The sequence below is a fragment of the Rissa tridactyla genome, chromosome 2, assembly GCF_028500815.1.
Source record: "Rissa tridactyla isolate bRisTri1 chromosome 2, bRisTri1.patW.cur.20221130, whole genome shotgun sequence".
Taxonomy (NCBI): Eukaryota; Metazoa; Chordata; class Aves; order Charadriiformes; family Laridae; genus Rissa; species Rissa tridactyla.
The window spans coordinates 50,688,612-50,701,111 of NC_071467.1; the positions used below are offsets into that span (position 1 = coordinate 50,688,612).

The 12,500-nt window shown below is 38.8% G+C and overlaps 1 protein-coding gene across 13 annotated transcripts in view; it reads left to right on the plus strand.

Annotated features, from left to right (window-relative positions):
* The window catches only part of ZNF521 (zinc finger protein 521), a 233,584-nt gene that overhangs the window by 2,948 nt on the left and 218,136 nt on the right, over positions 1-12,500 (plus strand). For 3 of the 13 annotated variants that reach the window (XM_054189970.1, XM_054189974.1, XM_054189975.1), the window contains exon 1: positions 1-22. This exon is cut by the window's left edge. The exons of the other annotated variants lie outside the window; for them this stretch is intronic. The gene's annotated coding sequence lies outside the window, so the exon portion shown is untranslated. The remainder of the gene's footprint in view (positions 23-12,500) is intronic. 13 annotated transcript variants of the gene reach the window in all.

Below are 12,500 nucleotides of genomic sequence, written 5' to 3' on the forward strand. Positions count from 1 at the left end.
AATAAAGCCTGGGTTGCGTCAGGTCAGAACATCTCTTAAGTTGTCTACTTTTTTTGGGGGGGAGGGAGGGGGGGAAGCCGGGGGGGGCGAGGGAGAAAGGCCTGGGGATGCCGAGGGCAACTTGTGCGGCCCCGGGTGGCGGGGGGTGGGGGGGGCGGCAGCGCCGAGGCCGGCGAGCCCCCGGCCGGGGGTGCGACGCGGGGCCGGTCGGTGGCTGGCCGGCAGGCCTTGTTTTCCTCTCGGCGAGGCTGGCGCGCTGCAGGAGTTAAGTGCCTGGAAACCAGCGCAATTTCGGAGTTAGAAAGCCAGGAGCGGGGTCTGCTTTCATGGACTTGTGCAGGAGGACCTGGCAAAAAAAAAAAAAAAACAAAAAAAACAAACCCAAAACTCAACACCAAAACCCTATGCTCCCTTTGCTTGAAACAGCTCTTTCCAGGAGTTCCCTTTTCAAAGTCTTCCTGTTGACTTCAGTGAGCTTTAGAGCAGGCTTTAATTCTTTTTTTTTTTTTTTTTAAACTCTCCAGATATTTTAAAAGGGAATAAAGGGTGCCTTGAATTTACTCCTTTACCTGCTGCTGTCGTCTGTATCTAGTTTACCGAAGTTTGTGCGGTTCAGTAGTGCTTTTGTTTGGCATCTTGTGAAGAACAAACGAGCCGCTCTTCCCTTACCTTTTAAAAATGATACCACAATGAAAGTTCTGTTGCTTGGGCGCGCACTTATATTCCGAGCTTCCCAGGGAGGATTTATTTACGTGTGCATAAGAGTTTTAGAGCCAGTAGGAGAGCAACCAATTAGACATATTTGCAAAAAGATGCTGGGAAACTTTAACTGAAGGGTAGTCTTAGACCTCCAAGTATGTAAGTGCAAAGGAATAAACGTTCAGAATCAATTGGCAAATAGAGGAAATTGTTCTCCTGTTAGGCATTGGACGTGTTTTACTTGTGGCTATTTGTGAGATGCGCTACAGAGACGAGGTTTGTTTCAAATATCTTCCTGTAAACATCACACTTAATTTAAAACAAAAGATACAGCTTCCATTTTATGTGGAGGTATGGGCTTTGCCTTCCTTATGTACCAGTAGCCTGAGAGTCCCTAAAATGAGAAAACAGCAACATTGTACGATTCAGATAGAGCAGCTTGGATTTGCTGACAATAAACTACTGACTTAAGAAAACCGCTTAATGTTCAGCATAGAGATGATAGAGATTTCTTTGCAATGTCTTATTTACTATTTTTCAACAAAAAACAGGCAGTAAATCAATCATCATCTGTAATTATTGCTGCAGTAATTACCTTTGGGGAGTAGGTTATCATTCTTGGTGGCCTTTGTTCAAATATCTTTTTCATTTTCCCTGTCTTATTTTTCTTGAATCATGTCAATTTCTGAGTGGATTAATAGTATTCTAGAAGCAGTCCAATTGTAAGATTTCTGAAAGGGCTAATAATACTCGCCTGAGAAGTTGAAAGATGCTTGCATAGACATAGCATTTAAATTAATTGATAAGAGTCTGCCCATCAATTATTACATCTTCGTTTTTAGTGAACAGACAAAAGCTGTAAGTAATGTTGCAAGGAGAATTTCAACTATACCTCCAATGCAGCGTTTATTTAAATTCCTTATTTCTTAAGTATTACTGATACTTAAGTCAGTACAAAATACAGTTCTGCAGTTTAAAAATAAACAGTGTTTTAAATAGCTTCTCTGAAAAACTATTCTTTGAATGTATGTAAATGAGTTATTTAAACTCATGAGTGCTGTTTTACATCTAAATAAAATATGGAGTTACACATTACATTTCCAATTTGTCGTGTACTTAGCAACCCTTTCTGGGGGGAAGATATAAGAGATATTTTTGATATGTCTGTCACTTTTGATAACTTAATTTGGAACTTATATCTTAGGGGAATACTGATACAAGGCAGGTAAATACATTAAAACAAAATGACAATTGAGTTTTTTATATTGAATGCGTGAAACTAGCGTTTATCTGAAATGGTGGGTGTTAAGAACTTGCTAATGACTAAATTTCTTCTATTTCTTGAAAATACACTTTTTTGAATTGCCCTGGTTTCTGTTTACATTCCTTTTCTATTTCTTTTTCTCTCTTTTTTTTTTTTTCTCTTTCCTGTTTTGGTTTCTTGCCAACTTTGGTCTGACTGTCCCCCAGCTCTTGGTGAGGATTGCATCTCAGGTTTGGACCTAGGAAAGGAAAAAGGCATGGCTAACATTAGATGAGCCCCTTACAATTTAAGAATAATAAAAGCATCTTTCCAAGGAAAAGTAAGATTGTAATTATTTTTTGTGAAAAGCACCGTCTCTTACAAACATACTACAGGGTTGTGGGGAAAAAAAACCACACTCTTGAAAGGACAGTAAATTAACTTTCTGAAAAACTGTAATTTGAATATCTTATTTTACTTTGGGAAGGAGGAATTGAAGTTCAGCTGCCCGGTTCTTTTAGGCAGAGGAAGGATCAGTTGCATCAAACTCATCAGTCCTGACCTATATTTCATTCTACTGATTAATTTATCCCATTTCCTTGTCTGGTTTCTGAAAAAAAAAAAAAAAAGAAAAAAAAATCTATTAGGTATCATTGACCTGATCAAAATCACCTAATGCATTTGGTGGGGAAAGGGAGGCTAGCTGGAGAAAAGCAGGTGGGGAAAGATAAGTCAGAGATACGATATCCGTGGATAAGCCCCAAAAGAGCCACTATACAAATGAAGGGTATTGAGGAAGGGCAATTGGTAGGCCTCCTTAAACTCCTCACACCTAAGGGCAATGCCATTCCCTAAGTAAAACCATGCTGGAGACCCCCTGAGAGGAGAAAGCAAGGGAAGGGGGGAGAGCAGCTCGCTTGTATCTTGTTTAACTTGGCCATTTGAATGGTAAACCTTTTTTTGTGACTTGGCATGCTTTGTAGATATCACACTTAGGTTACTGACTGCCTCCCCCCTCCCTCCCCTTTCTGGTTTATGGGGTTTTAGTTTTGGGAGGGCTTGAGGTTTTTCTTTTGCCCATACTACCGGCTTTTGATGAGAAACTTTGTTTAGAAGCAAAGTTACAAAAATACAGTCACTTGCAAAGAAAACCAGGTATTCTTTATACAAGCCTGAATGAAAATGTCGTCCTACAAAATGTTAAACCCAGGTTTATCTGAGCTCTTATAGTCAGGTAATATTCACTATGCTAAAGTCACCCGTGAAAAATCACTGAAATTGTAGGTGTCAGATAAGCCATCGCAAGGAAACTAGAACAGCCCCACACATTTAATAGAAGTGCTGAGCTCTGAAAGTGATTTCTTTTTGGAAAAAAAATAATTAGTTTTTAATTCAAAGTAATTTTTTACTCATTGTAATTTTATATCCCACATTTGACTGCAGAAATACAATTACTGAATGTTAGTTCCTAGAAAGATGAGAAGGAGAAATTTATCGGCTGTATTTTACGTATTTATGTTCTGCTTAAAGAAGGTTTGTATCTTGAAATATTTTGGCAAACCCAGAGTGTCAAGCTCCCTCTTTGAGGAAACCTAGGTACTCTTTCCATCCTGACCGAATTTACAACTGCGACTCAATTAAGGCAGAGTGTTGGCGGACTGAGTAAATGTACCTGTGTTTTAACGTGACTTGTTTTCTCATCATAAATTTGAAGCGAAAGGATGTTTCTCGCACAGAGGTGCAGGTGGCATAGTGCCAAAGAAAGTGAAACAGTAGTGGATTAAAACGAAAGTTTTACTTAATAGCAGCAATAGTTCAGAATGAATTTGACATTCGGATCCCCTTCAAACAGTAGCCTTTCCATTTCTGTGTATCCGTCAACTATTTGAATGCTTATTCTCAGCCCCAACCCTCCCCGGCTTCTAAATTGCATGGACTAGACTCGAAAGTCATTAGATTGTCTGCTGATTAGACTATAATCAATCCAGCATAAACAAAACCAGCAATTAGTATTGGCATGATTTCTGTGAACTTGACTTAAAGTTTCGGTATCACTGGTCCAAAGAACTTTTTCTGAACGGGCTGTTTGCAGGAACTGTGTTATTTTGGCATCATCATTTTGTAGGGACGGAACAAAAAATTCATAAGATTCCATTTGGCCTGAAAAGCAAAAACATCTGTTTGATGCATGAGTGGATTGCGGGATTCTATTTGGCCATCCAAAAAAGGGCAAAAATTAAGATATTGAACATAAAAGAGTACATGAAAAAACAAATTACAAAGAGGATTTAAGATTAGCATCTTTTTATAATGCTTTTTATAGTGTTCTCTTTTTGGCTTGCCAAAGGCTGCCCCAGCTCCTTTATATATTAAAAAAATCCGTAACAACAAAAACATCCCTAACCTTTTGTAATATTCATTGACTTTGGCAATGCGTAGTGGTATTGATGGTCTTGATTAGCTGTAGGATTACAGCAATGCTACCCGGTCGTTTCTGGGGCCAGCATGGGTTATATTGACCATCACCATCTACTTCGTAGGAGCAGGTACTATTAGGAGTGAACATCTAAACAGCTGCATCTGAACAGCTGCTGGTTGTACTGCCACTTTCCATAAAGGTGAAATCTTGTGACAAAGATAATATTTAAGAGGCTTAGAAATGCTGCGTGGTTGGCTTGGTTTGATTTTGTTTTCCCGAGTTGCTGTTAACAAGGGAAGCTGTCAGTATGGAGGCACTTATCTAACGTGTAGGATAACGTTATCCGCCATAATCTAAGATGTCTTGAAAGGCTTTATCTCGCTCTGTAATTCACTCAAGTCTAATATACAACTGGTTTAATAGCTCTCGTTTCTTTGTTCCGAAACATGATTCAGTATTTTGAAAGTCGTGCAAAATTTTGAAATCTTCCTTTTGAATAATTGTACATGAGGAATGGATCTAGAAGAACTGTTAACATTTTATGTAGACCATACGGATTCAGCGATTTTTCTGTGTAAAACACTGAAAATAAGATACCTTGATTTGTTTTTTTAGATTGATTAAAATATAATAGAGATGCTGATGCAGAATCACAGATTAACAGAATCACAGAGTACCTTAAGACAGACCTCTAAGCATCTTTTCCCAGCTGCGTTTTGTGCCTTCCATTGGTTCCTGTAGGCCTACCTGAGCTCAAAATCAGTCCTGGCTGGGGGTAGGGAAAATGCGCTATTTCACTTAAATCAGAACCGTGGCATATATATGTATGTGTATATATTTTTCCCTGAAGGGACAACATACAGATCTATGAAGAATTGAGCCTGTTTTATTTGGTGCTGTGAAAATGTACATGTCTGTTTAGAAATACATTTTGCAGTCTGTTACTACAAAGCATTAAAGTTTTTCAGTTGCTCTCTTTGCAAAAGTCAGATAGCACAAGAGAAGCTTTTAAATACTTTTAAATCATAATGCAACGTGACATAGGATTCTGACAAAAGATGAATGTGCAAAAACCAAAAGAGGTGGTGAGATTTGTTTTTAACTTTAATTTTAGACAACTTGAGTTCTATTTCACCTCAAGTATGAGTAATTATGCTAGTTTAGCAATTATTAGAGATGAAAGAAATTCTGTTAGATAGGAGTCTCCTAAACTTCAGTAGCTTTAGTTTTAGCCAGGATAATGATCAAGGAGTAGTTAGCCATATGCCTAGGGACTACGCTGTAGCAGAAAAGATAGGGCTGATCTTGGGGGTATCCTTATTACAACATGCTATAATTAACATTTTCATTCATCCCTCCTACTTTCCAAAAAAATCTGCATTATGTTCTTCTGTGCACACGGTAAGACTGCACAAAATTGCCCTCTTCCAAGGGATTTTTGAACCAGGACCGTTGTCCTCCGTATTTACAATATTAGTAACCCTCATGACCCTTTTTTCCCCTCAATTCACATTCCTTTAGTTTCAAACACTTTTTTTCCCCCCCTCTGTAGTGCATAATTATTGAGAAAAAGATGCAGAGGATTTTTCCCCCCTCATTTTTCAGGATTTAGTCTAGGTTATCCATGTTCTTCTGGTGTGTGCACATTTGAGCGTTTTGGATTTTCCTTTAGCTAGAGTGATGCTGTGCATGCTGTACCACAACTTTTCTTTGTACAGTTGATTCCGTATAATGTGTAGTCAGAAGGGTTGTAGGATTGTTACTTAGCAATTCTGCACAGTTAATGCCCAATGAAATTTTAGATTTTGGGGGGTTGTGTTTTTGTTGTGGTTCTTCTTTCCTTCTTTTTTATCATGGAAGCAAGGCATAAGGTGTTTGGGTTTTTTTAAGTGATTCGTCTGATACTTTCACTTTTATATACAGGTGCAATTAGGTGTGATTTTTCTTTTTAAGGTTAGGATTTTTAGTCCTTCAAGATTTCTTAAAAGTCATTTGTATATCTGTTGGTATAGTGACACCACCCCCCCTTCTTTTTTGATGTGATAGGGACTTACTATGGTTCTTTAAAAATAAAGTACCAGTAACTAGTTAGCCTTCTTACAAATTTGAAACAGTACCAGTCATTAGTTAAACAGCCTCTTGGCTGAAGCAGAACAATTTTTGCCCTGAGGACAAATGGATGGGACGTTTATAGTGAGCGTATCGGTGTTTTCTGTCCTTCCCAATCCACGTTTTTGGAGAGCTTATTCTCTCATGCAAGGCAATAACCTGGAACGGGAATTTTGTCCTTACCAAACAGGACGTGCAAAATCTCGCTCCTAATTTCTTATACAGACACTAAGTGTTACATATGAGTGTGGAAAAGCTAGAGCACTTTTAAGTCTAAATGTTCTGGCTAACTGCACAATAGATGACTTTTGTATACAGTCCCTGAAACTTGTTATGCCTTACTATTATTAGGTTGTGTTTTGCTGGGAAAATCCATTTCAAACAATGAATTCTGTGCTAATTGATTTTTAGTTTTATTTTTTTGTTGTTCACTTCTTTTGGTAACCTATCAAGTTCAAATGCCATTATCGACTCATTAATTTCTTGAGAGGAATTTTAAAAACAAAAATAAAATACCTGCTGTGTTGCTGGGCTGGATGATGTGATGTAGTGAGGCAGTGTCCTTGGGAAGACTAGGCAATGCTTTGATCAACAAAACTTTCTCTGGCACTGAATTATGATGGCTGGGGTTTTTTTCCAGAGAGAGTCAAGTGAATTTCTAACTTTGACAGTGGCAGTAGGAAGGAGAAGGGGGTGGGGAAGTTAATTATTTTCCACCTCTAAAGAATACAATTGCGAGGAAGGAACTTTCTGATTCACTGGTTCCAGGACAACAGGATGTCAAGATCCATGCCTGATGTAACATTTTCACTCTGAAGATGGGAGGAGGAAATGGGTTGCTATTGGTCTGGGTGTACAAGCTCTGGGAAGGGACGGCGTTACGTGAGTTACAAAGAGCTAGAGCATAGGAAAAGATTTGGTTTGCGGGTTCTGGTGAATCTGCCAGAAAGCTCTAAGGCTAGGTCAAAAAAAGAAAGGACTTGCACGCTGCAGTGCATAGTTTACAGGTGTCTGGTTGCCTAGTGCAACAGTCATCTTGCACCAGGCATTTGGATTCTTTATATAATCCACAGGTGTGTTAAGGGCTTATGAACGTTGTTGAGTAAGAACTACCTTAAGGAGACAGTATGAAAAACTTGGAAAGAATAGTGTGTCTTGGCTCCTCACCTGTTCTAGATGTGGGCGTCAGTGCAATAAAGTATCTCTTAGCGGTCACTTATCTGATCCAGCTTTTTTGGAGATAGCGGACAGGTTGTTCCTTTCCTCCCAAATCAGAAGGAATTTGGTTGTGCTGCTGCTCTTCCTCTCCACTTTACTGAAGAGGGAAAGTTATTTGCTCTGCTAGGATGTGAGAGGCGGGGGTTCTGTTCTGTACCTTGTCTAAGGGTGTTTGAATCTGTATCTCACAGGGAGTACATCAGTCATTACACAGCAGCAGATTGTGCTGTGAGTGTGAGTTGCTGTTTTATTTTTGTCAATGACGTTTCCCTTTTCAAAAGTGTAATTAAGTATTTGTTAGACCAGAGGGTGAGAAAGAGTGTTCATACACAAGAGTCCTGGCTCTAATGGCTTGAGTGCCAATGGAGAAAGAGGAGACCTGGGTCCTGGTCGCCAAGTACCTGCTGCAATATTATTTCTGATGCATTGTTTCAGTGAAACTAGAACTGCCGTCCATGTATTCCACTTCCCATGCGGGTGCCCTAATGACAACAATAAGGTTAAGGTATCATGCTAATTCTCCTTCTTTCTAGTTCAGTGAACACTGTAGATGAGGTATGGCAGCTTCAACAGCAATGAGTGAGTGCACCTCAAGTCTGAGGGTAAGTGCTCTTTCTTAGGAAGCTCATGATGTGAGTACAAATCCTTCTGATAGAGAATAAAGTGGAGCTGGTGCCACCCACATCCTGGGTGAGTAATCTAACCAGTGGGTGTGGGCAAGAGGGGGAAAGGAAGAGATAATTCAACCCACGTTTTCTGCCAGTGTCTTGTAGCAACCAGGAACAGGTGTGTAAACTCTGAAGAACCAGCCCATAAGACTGCGTCCATAGCCAGGGCATGCAGGAGAAGATTTAATCTTAATATTTAATCTTATTTAATCTTTAATCTTAATCACTAGCCAGCTGTGGTGGGGGCTTTGGTTTGATTTCAGCACTGAGCTGCACAGCACCGAGAAAGCCTGGATGATAAAACCATGGGTGCTGCCTGACCTGAGTGGCTTTTGGCGATTTAGGTGCAGTGTCCCCTCACTACTTTTTGGGCTTCTAAGGTCCTTTGTGGATATAGACCAGAGTGCTGTTCTACACAATACAGAGTCATCTGGAACAGAGCAGAGGGTTTGAGGGATCAAAAAGAAACATATAAAACCCTGGTACACAATAGATGGAGACCTCTGGTAAATCAGGATAATCTCAATTGAAAGGAGGTGGGTTTTCTTATTTGGATAAATATATGTCTTCAGGCAATAGAGCCAAAGCATGCAGCTGTGTTTTGTTTTGGTGTTGGAATGGTGTCAGACAACCCAAACTCCTCATTTTAGGCACAGAAATAAATGACTTAACTTTCAAAGGCAATGATCATCTACAGTAACCTTTACTGTGGGTCCTCAGTTGCCCTTCCTTACATCACCTGTCTTCAAACTCGTGTAATGTTGGTTACTTTGAGGTTCTGTGATCCATGCGTCAGTTTGATTCAAATTGCTCTCTCTTGCTGAGTTCAGGCTTTTGTAGACAGTGTTTAATGAATTTCCTGTTTTCTAAGCACAGTTGAAAATACAGGTCTGTAGGGGTACCAGAAATTCTTAGAAATTTCTTACTCTGAGAGGGTAAGAAAGTTTAGGTGATACATAACTTGAGTATACTGAGAGGAATCACTCTGAAAGCATTCATGTTAAGTACTGGCTTTGGTAGTTAGGCTTAAAATTTATCTCAGCCTCCTAACTTCTGTCATTTCTCAAAATGGACTGGATGCCCACAGTCACATTGTCAGGAATGGAGGTGGAGTACTCAGTTTGAGACAGGCAGGACAGCTGAAATTCCTGACCCTGGTGCAAAGAGTTGACTCCCAGAGAGATCGCCTCTTGCTTTGCTAATTCTCACCACGGTCCTCAATTTGACTCGGAGATCCATTATAAGCTGTTACATTGCATGATACAGAGTCTTAGGGATGTCTGGAATTTACCTGACATTTATAAAAAGCTTTAAAATTCTTTGGAGAAAAGTACTTTTAAAAAAATATATCATACCATTATTAGTTTACTTTAAAAAATATGAGTATATGTAGATGTGGCTTAAGCTTGTTAAAAGATGAATTATTGGGGAGGCAAAGTTAGCATTCTGGGCAGGATTAATTACACTACTACCTCAGCTATCCAGAAAAAGATACCCCCCACCCTCAGTTTTGGAGTTTCTGTAAAATTCTCCCTCTGCTGCAGCAAATAGCATCTTCTGCCTTTTCTGCACACAATGTTATGTAAAACTGGACGTCTTTAGGCTGTCACATTTGGATACTGTCATCCTTGAGATCAAGGATTGGAAGAATATCCAAAGGATTCCTTAAGCATAATTTCTTTCCACTTAAGTATATTTATTACTTTTATGTTTATGTGCTGCCTAGGAAAATACTTTATTTTAGCATAAGAATAATATTTTCCAACCACTGCAGTCTAATTGGGAACTCCTAATTCAGTCTTTCTACATTAGAACATTAGAGGGGAAAAAAAACACAAGCTGAGTGCTGAGATAGACTAAAGAGAGGAGTAAAAAATATGAACGCTATGAGGGGCTTTGTCTTCTGGAAAAAGCAAATGCAAGAAGAAAGATGCTTTATGGAATCTTCTAAGGAAAATATTCATTTCCAAGTATCTAGAGAATGCTGTTGCAATGCTGGGGAGGGCAGAAGTAGGAAAAGGGATATGTCACAGCACAAAGGGAAAAAATCAGAAATATAAATATTCATGCATATTATTAATTGGATTTTTGTACAGTTGTGGCTACACACAGAACTAATTTTCAGTAGAATTCTGGAATGTAGATATTTGAAATGATAGTATGTCAGTGTGTTTCTTTTTCTGACTCTTCTCACAATAAAGTCATTGGGTGCATGTACATTTGTGATTCAAAATGGTAATCGGGTTTCTGGCTAGTAGCTGACAGACGTGTATTGATACAAGGTGAAGCCGTTCAGAAAACAATACTTTCTTAGTAGTTCTGAACTTCTATGAATGCCAGTTATCTTAAAGGACATTATGAAGCAGGCTGAAATGGTTGTTGACTTCAAGGAGTCACCCACGGAATTGTTGCTTACATGTGGCGTAGCCAGATGAGAAATCCTGTGCTCGCATGTCTTGGCCAGAAGAGTTTAAAAGGTGAGTCTTAGAGCCACAGTGGTACCCAGGGAGAGAAGAAAGCAGAGGAAGCTGTAGCCCTAGCAGATGATGCATTGACATGTGATCCTGCATTTAATACTACTCTGTAACTTCTTTAATTTCGGTTTTGTATCCTGACTGAACCCTTATGGAGGTGTATTTCCACAGCATATTATTGCAAAGTGCAAAACATCTTCAAAATCCATTGACTTTAATAGAGTTAGAGGATACTCAGCACCTCCTGTAACTGGCTCTTAAAGTTGCCTTCTGCTGTGTGATTAATCTATCTAATCATACTTAATATCTACCTGTAGATGGTGGCAGTATGAATGTCCTCTTTTTTTTTATGTGGCCACGAGGAGGAGGGAAAAGAAAAGTAGAGAGATAGTTCCAGAAATTACAGTCATTTGTAGGTACTGAAATAATGGCACACACGTTTTATTTCTGTTCTGTCTGGGTAACTCAGTAAATTGTGTATTGATTATGCTAATACAGCTAGTGTCTCTATTACTTGTCTGCAGAAATTATTCAAACATGTAGATTGAAGATGCACTTGGCAAAGTTACCATCCTAAGAAAAAGGCTTTTGTGCAAAGATGGCTTTAAATTGAATTACTAATCATATGCTAATGGAAATTTATAGATTAAGTATTGAATTATAGGAAATGCAAAGTGCAAGTTAAAAATATATATTCTAAACTTCCTATCCCGACAGTCTTAGTTGCTATATTAGGTTTATTTTCACATCTCTCAAGGAATGTGTCTTAGGAAAGGATAAATCAATAGCAATCTATTTTTATAGTTTATTTTGGGATATGTGGCTTCTCCTGCTTTGTTTAACAAGCTGAAAAGAGGCTCAGGCATTTGGGGCAGGTTTTTTTTTTCTTTTTTAAAATTTATTAACCCACCTAGACTAGAAGAAAATAGACTTTTTTCAGTTATCTTTTGCTTTTATTTTATTATGGTTTGTAATAGCTGAGAAGACGTAAATCTTAGCCAGAGTTCTCCAAAAGGCTTCCCTTTCAGTGAAAATGTCCTTTTTCACATTTCTAATTTTATCCATTTCTTTTCCATACAAGGTTTTTCCCAGGCATCAACCAAAAATGACTTGTGCTCTTCCTTAGGCTGCTAAATCTACAGATTAACTCTTCAGTGAAGGGGAATCTTGGTTACTCAGTAGAATATGAATGAGATTTTGCAACCTAGAAAATCTGTGTATTTTTTTGTACTAACTTTATAAAATAATCCCCCCTCCTTTATAGGCCAACCACATGTCCCATGAAGAGACTCTAAGCAAAGGGGTGAAATCCTCATTCATCAGCAGGTGTTGCTGTAGAGCAGTCCGGAGATTAATTCTGTTTTTAGGACCTCGATATCAAAATTCCCACGGGGTTTTCTCATTGGCTGGCTTTAATGGTACTACTTGATTTGTTGTTGTGTTTGAGGAATAGTTGGTCTTAATGTTGACATTCAGCAGCCTTTGCATGAGGGGTGCTCTGAACTGAAACCAGGGTTTGCCTTGGTTTCAGTTCAGCTATACCAAAGTTGAAATCTCCTAACCTTTCACATAGATACAGCTTCATTTTAGAGGTATGTTTTTGTTTGTTTGTTTTGTTGGTTTTTTTCAGTAAAATTTTAAAAACTGGTATCTGTCCAAACCACAAGCTT